This window comes from Scardinius erythrophthalmus (assembly GCF_964197995.2).
Source record: "Scardinius erythrophthalmus genome assembly, chromosome: 14".
NCBI classification, from domain to species: Eukaryota; Metazoa; Chordata; class Actinopteri; order Cypriniformes; family Leuciscidae; genus Scardinius; species Scardinius erythrophthalmus.
In genome coordinates this window covers 16,083,599-16,095,325 of record NC_138234.1, presented here as the reverse complement: position 1 = coordinate 16,095,325, position 11,727 = coordinate 16,083,599, and positions in this window count along the sequence as shown.

Genomic DNA, 11,727 nt, shown 5'->3' with positions numbered 1-11,727 from the left:
GAGTATTTTTTCAACCTTTTTTATTTTTACTAAAAGAGCAACACAAGCGTGACCCTGCGTCTTTTTCAAGATGTCATTCCGCTTGTGCGTTTCTGGATGCCGTCGTTCCCTGGCGCCAGCAGATGGCCACAGCAGTTGCCTCTCGTGTTTGGGCATTCAACACGCTGAGGCAGCTTTTGTGGATAGTTCATGTTCCCATTGCGGGAATATGACTATCGCAGCGCTTAGATCGAGACTCGCTTACCTCAAGGGAGGTGCAGTCCCCTCGCCTATGCCCCGATCTAGTGTCTATTCTGCCCCGCAGAATAGACCTACTTCGGTGCATGACCAGGGTGATCTGAGGATTACCGTGAGGGCTTCCCCGTCGAGTCATCCTCCGCGGGCCCCTCACGCCTCACAAGCGCTGTCGCCATTGGGGCTCCTTAGTGAACGTCTTGGTCCTTCTCCGGAACGGCCAACCGTTTCCTTTGGGGCTCCGGCTGATGACCAGATGTCGATCGCAGCATCGGAGGGGGAGCTGTCCTCTGGAAATGACGACTCGGCTGCGTTGCCCCCCTCGGGGTGTGTAGCGTTGTCCGAGCCGGATCCAGAATGGACTGCTATGCTTTCCCGGGCCGCCGAGAAGGTCGGGCTTGCGTGGAATCCTCCACCACGTCCCGAACCTTCTCGGTTGGACGATTGGTTTCTCGGGGCGGGCCGTGCTGGTTCTCAGTGCGCCGCCCCGGTACCTTTCTTTCCGGAAGTGCATGAGGAGCTTTCTAGGACGTGGAAGGCACCGTATAGTGCCCGAAGCCGTTCTAGTGGCTCCTCACCCCTCGCCACCCTCGACGGCGGGGCAGCTAAGGGGTATGTGGATATCCCCCCGGTGGAGCGGGCCGTCGCGATGCAGCTGTGTCCGGCGTCCGCTTCCTCTTGGCGGGGTAATCCACGCCTCCCGTCCAAGGCCTGTAAGTTTTTGTCCGGTCTAACGGCGAAGGCTTACAAGGCCTGTGGACAGGCTGCTTCCGCCCTCCATGCCATGGCGCTCTTGCAGGTCCACCAGGCCCAGGCGCTCATGGACATGAACGAGGGTGGTTCTGACCCAGAGCTCCTCCGGGAGCTCCGTGTGGCAACCGACCTCGCCCTCCGGGCGACGAAGGAAACCGCACGTTCTGTCGGTCAGGCGATGTCCACCTTGGTGGTCCAGGAGCGCCACCTTTGGCTCAACCTGGCGGATATGAGGGACACCGATAAATATCGGTTCCTGGATGCCCCTCTTTCCCAGGTTGGGTTGTTCGGCGACGCGGTCGAGAGCTTTGCCCAACAGTTCTCGGCCGCACAGAAGCAGACGGAGGCCATCCGGCACATCCTGCCCCGGCGGACCGCTGCTGCTCCCACCCGTCCGCCGGCCGCAGACCCTCCGTCTACTCGTCGCCGAGGTCGGCCTTCTGCGGCGTCCTCCGCTCCCGCTAAGCCCCAGCAGCAGCAGCAGCAACCATCCAGGCCTCAGCGCGGAGCAAGCCGTAGGAAGCCGACCCCGCCCGTCCAGGCCGCTGCCAAACCAGGAGGCAAGCGACGGTGTAAACGACCCTGAGACGGGCGGCCCGGAGGTGGATCAAGTTGCTCTTCAGGAGATGGCGAAGGCGCCACTCCTTCCCCCGGTGGAGGGCCGGGCGGAGAATCTTTTGTTTCCTTTTCTTTTTGTTCCGCCACTGACCCACGGGTCAGTGGTACCCACATTTTCAAAAAAAGAGCAATTTCTGAAACCTCTGGGCCCCAAGAGGGCGCGCTTGGCAGTCGACGACGCCGCCATGCCTTGTCACTCCCGAGCCCCTCTTTCATCGCCAGTGAGCAGCAGTGGCTGTGTTCCGGACGTGCTCTCGCCTCCTCACACTCACTCTGCCCTTCGACGGAAGCAGGTATGTGCTGCACCACACACTCAGACCCCACTTCGGGCCGCTGTGCCGTCCGAGTCGGGTCCCTGCATTCCGCCGCGCTGCCCCACCCCGGGTACGTCTGTGGTGCCGTTAGTCCCGCTTGCTCGGTCTCTGGGAGCCTGGTTAACGCTTCCCAGCCCGTCTCGCTGGCTCATCCGTACCATCAGACTCGGCTATGCGATTCAGTTCGCCCGGCGCCCCCCTGCTTTCAAGGGCATCCTGTTCACCCGTGTTCTGGCGGACAATGCCCCTGTGCTCAGGGCAGAGATCGCAGTCCTACTGGCGAAGGACGCGATCGAGCCGGTCCCTCCAGCCGATATGAAGACCGGCTTCTACAGCCCGTACTTCATTGTACCCAAGAAAGGTGGTGGGTTACGACCAATCTTGGACCTGCGCGTCCTGAACCGGTCCCTTCACAGGCTACCGTTCAAGATGCTTACGCAGAAACGCATTTTCAAATGCATCCGTCCCCAAGATTGGTTTGCAGCGATCGACCTGAAGGACGCGTACTTTCATGTCTCGATTCTCCCTCGACACAGACCGTTTCTCCGCTTTGCGTTCGAGGGACGGGCATATCAGTACAAGGTCTTACCCTTCGGGCTGGCCCTGTCGCCCCGCGTCTTCACGAAAGTCGCGGAGGCGGCCATTGCTCCCATGTGCGAGCGTGGTGTTCGCATCCTCAACTACCTCGACGACTGGCTTATTCTGGCCCAGTCGAGAGAGCAGTTGTGCGAACACAGGGACATGGTGCTCAGTCACCTCAGCCACCTAGGGCTTCGGGTCAACTGGGAAAAGAGCAAACTCACCCCCGGGCAGAGGATCTCTTTTCTTGGTATGGAGTTGGACTCGATCAACATGACAGCGCGCCTCACCGAGGCCCGTGTCCAGTCAGTGTTGAACTGCGTGAGCACGCTCAGACGCAGAACAGCGGCACCACTGAAACTGTTTCAGAGGCTCCTGGGGCATATGGCATCTGCAGCCGCGGTTACGCCGCTCGGATTGCTTCATATGAGGCCGCTCCAACACTGGCTCCACGATCGAGTCCCGAGATGGGCGTGGCAGAGCGGCTCGTGCCGGGTCCAAGTGACTCCGCACTGTCGCCAAACTCTCAGCTTGTGGTCGGACCCTTCCTTCCTGCGGGCAGGTGTTCCCCTGGAACAAGTGTCCAGGCACTCTGTGGTCTCCACGGATGCCTCTACCACCGGCTGGGGGGCCACGTACAACGGGCATGCAGCTTCAGGTCTGTGGACGGGGCCTCAACTGCATTGGCACATCAACTGCCTCGAGTTGTTAGCAGTACGTCTTGCACTGAGCCGTTTCAAAACGCTGCTACTAGGCAAGCACGTACTGGTCCGTACAGACAGCACTGCGACCGTTGCGTACATCAACCGCCAAGGTGGTCTACGTTCCCGCCGCATGTCACAACTCGCCCGCCATCTCCTCCTCTGGAGTCAGAAGCATCTGAGGTCGCTTCGTGCCATTTACATTCCGGGCCTGCTCAACCGTGCAGCCGACGAGCTCTCACGGCAGCAGGTGCTACCGGGAGAATGGCGACTCCATCCCCAGGTGGTCCAGCTGATTTTCAGGCGCTTCGGGACCGCTCAGGTAGATCTGTTTGCCGCCCCGGACACGTCTCATTGCCAGTTGTTCTATTCTCTGACCGAGGGGACCCTCGGCACGGATGCTCTGGCACACAGCTGGCCCCGGGGCCTTCGCAAGTATGCGTTTCCCCCAGTGAGCCTTCTTGCACAGACCTTGTGCAAAGTCAGGGAGGACGAGGAGCAGGTCTTGTTAGTTGCGCCGTATTGGCCCAACCGGACCTGGTTCCCAGAACTAGTGCTCCTCGCGACAGCCCCTCCCTGGCCCATCCCTCTGAGAGAGGACCTGCTCTCTCAGAGACGGGGCACCCTATGGCACCCGCGTCCAGACCTCTGGAAACTCCATGTCTGGTCCCTGGACGGGACGCGGAGGTTCTAAGTGACCTACCCCCTGCGGTAGTTGACACCATCACTTCCGCTAGAGCCCCCTCTACGAGGCGCCTCTATGCGTTGAAGTGGAACCTGTTCGTTGACTGGTGCTCCTCTCACGAGGAGAACCCCCGATCTTGCTCGATCAGAGCCGTGCTTTCCTTCCTGCAAGAAGGGCTGGAGCGAAGGCTGTCTCCCTCCACCCTTAAAGTGTATGTTGCCGCTATTGCCGCACATCACGATGCTGTTGATGGTAAGTCTTTGGGAAAGCATGACCTGATCGTCAGGTTCCTGAGGGGAGCGAGGAGACTGAATCCTCCTCGCCCACTCTCTATACCCTCTTGGGACTTGTCTCTGGTCCTTTCGGCACTTCAGAGGCCACCCTTTGAGCCTCTGCAATCAGCTGAGTTAAAAATTCTGTCCTGTAAGACAGTACTCCTGGTTGCATTGGCCTCTATCAAGAGGGTAGGGGACCTGCATGCATTTTCGGTCGACGAATCGTGCCTAGAATTCGGCCCGGATAACTCTCACGTCATCCTGAGACCCCGGCCCGGATACGTGCCCAAGGTTCCTACCACTCCCTTCCGGGACCAGGTAGTGAACCTGCAAGCGCTGCCTTCGGAGGAGGCAGACCCAGCCCTGGCTTTTCTCTGTCCCGTTCGCGCTCTGCGTCTGTACGTGGACAGAACGCAAAGCCTCAGGACCTCAGATCAGCTCTTCATCTGTTACGGAGGCCAGCAGAAAGGGAAGGCTGTCTCCAAGCAGAGGATGGCCCACTGGATAGTGGATGCCATCGCCTTGGCTTACGAAGCCCAAGGCGTGCCCTGCCCGCCTGGGTTGAAAGCCCACTCCACTAGGAGTGTCGCTTCTTCCTGGGCGCTGGCTCACGGCGCCTCGCTGACAGACATCTGTAGAGCTGCGGGCTGGGCGACACCTAACACGTTTGCTAGGTTTTATAGCTTACGTGTTGAGCCGGTTTCTTCCTGTGTGCTCGCTTCTACTAGCCGGTAACACCGAAGTTCCCGCTCTAGTGTCGGCTTGCTGCGCCACTCCCTTCCTAGGAACGGATACGTGCGCTTTTTACTCCAGTCGAGTTCCCCATTGGCGAACCCTGTGAGTTCCTCCGCACCCCTTCGGCAGTCGGACGTTGCGGAGCGTCCGACGCCAGGCCTAGTGCTCGTATGCTTGTGTAACTTGTGCTAGGCTGGGTTCCATATGTGGTGATCCCTGCGGCGATCCCATATGTGTATTCTTCCACGACCAGTTCCCTGCGGTGAGCCCGTGTCTTCCCTTGGCAGAGTCTGCTCTGCCGTCACTGTCCGGTGTGTCTCCCCCTTCGGGTGGAGCCACCCCAGTGACATTCCATATGTCGCACTGCCCCTTCGGCCAGTCCATATGTGTATTCTCCACATGTTACCTCCCTTCGGGCAGGATGTGGCTCCGCAGCGTTCTTTCCCCTGGAGAGGTACGCTTTCCCAGTGTTATCCAAGAGTTCCGCTGTGTGGGGTATAATGGAACAGCAGTTGAACTCCCTCTACGCAGATCTTCCGCCCCAGCAGTTGGGGGTCTGAGAGTCTTGCGTAGGGCGCTGGATGTGGCAGCAACCGTGGCGTTTTCCATGGGATCCCAATTACGTCGTCACGTCGACGTTACGTCGAACGTGAGCGACTGAAAGGGAACGTCTCGGTTACTGATGTAACCCTCGTTCCCTGAAGGAGGGAACGGGAGACGTAACGTCCCGTCGCCACCGTTGCTGACCATCGCTGCATGGCCGTCACAAATCTCGGCTCCTCAGCGAAAAACAATGTGTGCGTGCGCCCGCTTCCTGTTTATACCCGCGCGGCGGGGCGGGGCGCGTGACGCGATTCACGCACGCCAACGTTCATTGGCTCGTTCTGTAGACACTCGAAGTTGATAGGGCTCCCTGAAGTGATCCCAATTACGTCGTCACGTCGACGTTACGTCTCCCGTTCCCTCCTTCAGGGAACGAGGGTTACATCAGTAACCGAGACGTTTTCCCTACATAATGTATTACAAAAATGAGTTTCAAAAACACACTTATTGTGTTCAAGCAAGTCTTTTTCATGCTACATCGGCAGTTTGTTTAATAATTCACAGAGTTTGTAGGACACTTGTAAAGTGTGTGTATTTCATGTTATGTCCATAACGCTGATAAAATGTATTCATAGTGTGTGTCTGTGTGTGTGTGTGTGTGTGTGTGTGTCGTGTATGTATGCATGCGTACATGTGTGTGCGCGTGTGTGTGTTTGTGTGTGTGTGTCTGTGCATGTGGATTTGTATGTGTGTGTATGGGTGTGTGTCTGTGCGTGTGGATGTCAGTGTGTGTGCATGCTTGCGTTTGTTTGTATTCCTGCATGTGTGTGTGTGACAGTATCATCCTAAACCAGCAACCCTTCGCTCAACAGCACCATCTACAGGCCGATGAGTGTACAGTCACTAAAGGTGCACATAAATTAATTTATTTTATACCCCCCCATGGATGAAATTCTACGAAACTTAGCATACCCCCAGAGGATGTCAAGTTAATCATACACATGAAATATGGTGCAGTTCTGAACATCTCAACTGAAGATAGGGGCGATTAAAGCAGAATAATATTGCATTTTCATTTTTTATGGGAAGGGGCGCAAATCACAAATGAGTAGGGGTGTAACGGTACGTGTATTCGTACCGAACCGTTTCGGTACAGGGCTTTCGGTTCGGTGCACGTGTGTACCGAATGACTGAATGCAATATTTTGTGTGCGGAACATAGGTACATTTTCGTGTTTCCACACGAACATATTAAGTGGCGGAAGTCTCCGCGTTCAGCGCAAATCCCGCCCTGCAGCTGATTCTAATGTTTTTTTCCTATTCCTATTTTTTCCTGGTTTTACCCGTGGTCACTGTAACAATGAAATAGACTGCATGGGGAAAAAAAGCTTTTCCGCTTCGTGTGCGCCGCCGCACTCTCCGTTCCGTGGCGTGCGCGCGCGTGTGTGTGTGTGTGTGTGTGTGTGTGTGTGTCGACGACCCGCTGCGCTCTCTGCTCAATGTTCGAGTCCGTGTTTGCGCTGCGCGTTCTGCTCTGTCGTTAACGGCCCAAACACTCCAATCATGTAGCCTACCGATCACGCACTGGAAAAGCAAAGTCCGCTCAAATAAGGTGAAATTTCTCAGTAGTAACTTAGATTTCTGTTTGCTGAGCTGGTATAGTCATGCTGGCAACAATGGTAAAATGACCTGCTCTGATCACATGCTCTGGTAATAATAGCTTTGTACTATAGCTTTGGACTATATTTTATTTTGATAATTATTAAAAAAGTGGGAAAAAAATCTTTAAATTGATTGTTGATTGATTATTGAAAAATAATAATACAATAATATATTTGTTTAATATTATTTTAATATAGGGCTATTTTCTGTTCCTGCACTGTAATCATAGTTATTTATTTATATTTTTCATTATATTTTATTATGTGATATTGGTTTGAGACTGAGAGTATTTTATTTAGTGGAGAACTTTGCAGCAGTATTTTATTTCTTATTCTTTTTTTATTTTATATCTATTTTATTATATTTTATTAAAAAGTGTTTAAAAAAGTGTAAACAAATTGTTAAAAAAAGTTTATAGTAATAAACAACCTGCAGTTTAATGTTTGCATTTCTTTCCCTTACTGTACCGAAAATAAACCGAACCGTGACTTTAAAACCGAGGTACGTACCGAACCGTGATTTTTGTGTACCGTTACACCCCTACAAATGAGTGATTATGGGCTAGGTTGATGTGGGCCCTTAAGACCAACATACCATAAAAATTTCTTCATCCTCGGTGCCACGGTTCAGGTAGTTATTTAGGAAAAACTGCATTTTTTGGGTTTGGGGGGGCCCAGCGCGGGGACCAAACGAAATTTTTCCGTAAAAGTCTAGTGGGGCTACATGCCCACCAAATTTCATGTTCCCCGGTGTTTCGGTGTCCCTGGTATCGTTGACGAAAAATTCAGTAGATGACGAAAAAAAAAAAAAAAACTTTGACAATCCCTGTATGACCGCTTTCGCTAGCTATGCTAGCGGCGGTCATAATAATCAAGTGAATTCGAGTGAATCAAGCTCAAGGACAGTTACTGCATTTCAGCAGCAAAATTACTGTGTTTTTAGTCATAACATTACTTCAAAGTCCTCCTGTCGTATAGACCTCCATTTTCAGGTTAAAAAGTTGTGGGAATAATGTATTCAAAACATGGATTAAAATCGTTTACTGGCTAGCCTGGAGTAAATATTCATGACTATTTACTGTAAATTAAACTCCAAACTGTTAAGTCAGCTTCAGATAATAGCAGGTTACCATGTGGGCTTGTGCATCGACTGCTTAGATGTCAGTTTTTTTTTTGTTTTGTTTTTATTGACGCATGGTTATTTGAACTCCATTTTTTTTACACTGCTTTTGTACACCACAACTTTCAAAATGACAAATTAACCATTTTATCAAGATGAAAAAGCAGTTCTCTAAAATCCTAAGTTCGCTAAGATCCCTAAGATCTTTTCATGACTCTGACAGTTTGAATAAAAACCACAGCGTACCCTTCAGGAGTTGTTAAATCAAAGAAATGGCTTCATTTGTTAAAATGAATAAGAAAGCATTTTAGGCCTATATCAAATTCTAGTTAGTCAAACAAACAGACAAACTCTGAGAAATTCATGTACTCCCTCCCTCTATTTCAGTTTCTCCATCTCTCCATCTCTCACTTACAAACCACATCCTGACCACACTGCCAAGGGAAACAGAATCAGCACGTGAATATAAAAATGATATATATGTAATGATATATATGTAATTTTTTTGTAATATTTTATGCAATATTTTGTCATATTTACCTTACCCATACTTTAACTCAGACATGTAAGTAGACAAATACGACATGTTGGATTAACATACTTTGTTGATCCTGGAATAACATTCCAGTCCAAAAATAAGTCCGAACCCTATCCCAATATCTTGCCCTATATCACAATAACTTATCCCTAAAATCATAAAACTTCTAAATTCATTGCTGTTAGATACCATTGAATATACTGGGGTAAGCTAAGTGCTATTAAAGTGTCACCGCGCGTCATAGCGATTAAGTGCACACACTGAGATGAGAGAGGTATGTATCAACTCATCTTAGTTAAGGGAATAAGTTTAATATGAAAAAAACGGTGGAGTATCCCTTTAACATCATGGTGCCAGAAACCACAGGACACCTTCAGTGCTCTTGTAGAGTCCAGGCCTCCGGGTCGGCGCTGTTCTGGCAGCACATGGAGGAATGACAACATATTAGGCTGGTGATCATAATGTTTTAGCTCATCTGTGTATATATCAAGTCAAGTCAAGTCACCTTTATTGCCTTTTACAATAAAGATTGTTTCAAAGCAGCTATATAATGATAACAGGAAAATAATGCAAAAAAGTTTGTTTCTATAGGAAAATAGCATCATAGTTCAGCTTAAGTAAGTTCAGTGATGGATAATTTTTGTTATAAAAAGTTGTTAATTTTGTTCATTTATATTTATAGCCGCTCTTGATAAAACTGTGATGTCATCGTCCAGCTCAGTTCAGTTCTCATACAATGGTGTCAATAATATTTTTTTTAATATTAAATGTCCCCAATGTTGGAAACTCAGAATCGAAGACCAGGAGACTTTGGGATCATGTTCAAGAAGTTATTCTTTATTGAGGACTTTGCATTGACGTGGCTGCAGTTCTTCCAAAGTCTGACTAAGTGGACGTTCTCATACAGTTTATATTTAGGGGCAGGAACCAAAACTTTGTGATGAGACAGGTTTAGGAACCTGTTCTAGACTGAGAGTGCTGCGCATCCTAATCCACTCAGCATATCTATTCAAATGCTGAGACCCGAGTACAGGACTGGCAGGACTCTCTTGCTAAAACACAAGCTCCAAAAGCCATTAAGAGTATCAGTAAAACAGGACTGACCGGAGTCTTTTGCTAGAAAACTCTGATAATAATAATTTATACCTAACCTTAACATGCTAAATTCAATGTAAACCTAAATTAAACATTTTAATAAATTTGTAATACAACACTAACTAAGCGAGCCAACAGCCAAAAGCAACAGTGGCAAGGAACCAAAACTCCATCAGGTGACAGAATGGAGAAAAAATCCTTGTGAGAAACCATTCGCAGAGCCAGTTCTCCTCTGGCCAAACAATGTACAAAATGAATATGAACAAACAATGTATGAATATGATTGTATGAATGTATGAATCAGGCAGCATTACAGCTCAGAAGTCAGATTGGATCAGACAAAATATCAGCCTTCTTCCTACACCCCATGATGCTTTATGCAAATTATGGGTGTAACTTCGTTAAACTGTAAATAAATAGTGAAAGATTCTATCTTTTTGATATTGTTACAGTTATGCCTAACAGTTATAGGAAAGACAGGTGGATATCGTTCCAGGTTCTCCATAGGTGCATGTTTTAAAGAAATTCAGTTACAGTAAGCAGTAACAAATCCAGTCTCATTTATCTGCTTTTTATCCTCCCACGAGGCTTGTGTATTATTTCTGTCAAATTAATATTCTATGAGAGATTAAATATCATCTCATGCCTGCATTGAATCACCCTTGTTGTGTTTCTTCCTCCAGGACTAACCATCCGGTTGGAAAAGTGATATGTGCACACCTGGAGTTTATAAACTTCTGTAGCTGGAATCCATCCACACACATCAAACATCACCATCTGCGGCTGCGGCTCATGATGATATATAATCAACAGAACGAGAATGAGAGTAGGGGGAGGGCTTTATTTCCAAAACATCGCACTAACTGCCTGAATCTACAATAAGGAACAAAGTCCAAAGGGCAGAGCAGCTGCCACGCAACTCAATGGAGCTTTTGATTGGAGGTTTTAGAAAAAAAAGAAAAAAAACCCGTGAGACTAGTGGAAAGCACCTAACTCTATTTGCCATTATTTCATTAAACTCTAAACCTTTTCAGGTGCAAAATGATCACATCCAATACTCAGGTCATCTTACAATGATTATTATTCATTTTGATGTCCTTCTATCCTCCTGTTCTCATGTTCAGTACATTGAGTTTCACTGATGTCTATTGATAGTTCACAGCTGTCACTGTTCTGTCTACACCCAGTAAGGATATCTATAAAGAAGAAACATTCACCATTACAAACAGATAACCTTCTGTGCTGGAGAAAGTAGGCCTACAGACCTTCATGTATTCATGAATGTGAAATATTTAAAGTAAAATCAGTGTTTGCTGACCTGTGGCAGATCTCTCATCTGAAGACAGTAGATGATCTGTGTGTATTCTGACATGCTTTGCTGTTCTGTGATTGTCAGGTCTGCAAACACACACATGAACGGAAATTACTGTAGAGTAATAAAAACACCAGAAAACTATATGATCAATAAGTTATGACAACATGTGTTTTCACGTTGCTTTAACTTTTTTAACAATTTTCAACTTTTTAAAAAAAGTTATAGAAGACTTAACAAATTTTTAAGTTTTTAACAAAAATTTAAGTTGAAATTACTTAAACATCCAAGTTTATTGTGCTTAAAAATGTAAGGCAGCAACTTACAGTAGACATGACAGGTCTAATATATATATATATATACACACTTACAACGGGCAAACCATAGTGATTTGATTTGATAATTTGATCAGCGAGTTTACTCTGGTGTCGAGTAACGATGCTCATTAAATATTCCCCGGTATCCAAGCTGCACCAATGACATCGGGTTATCTGATATAGGTGGGCAAGAGGCGAGCTAAACAGATGACGACAGCGCTGTGACGTCGAAGTCATTAGTAAACATT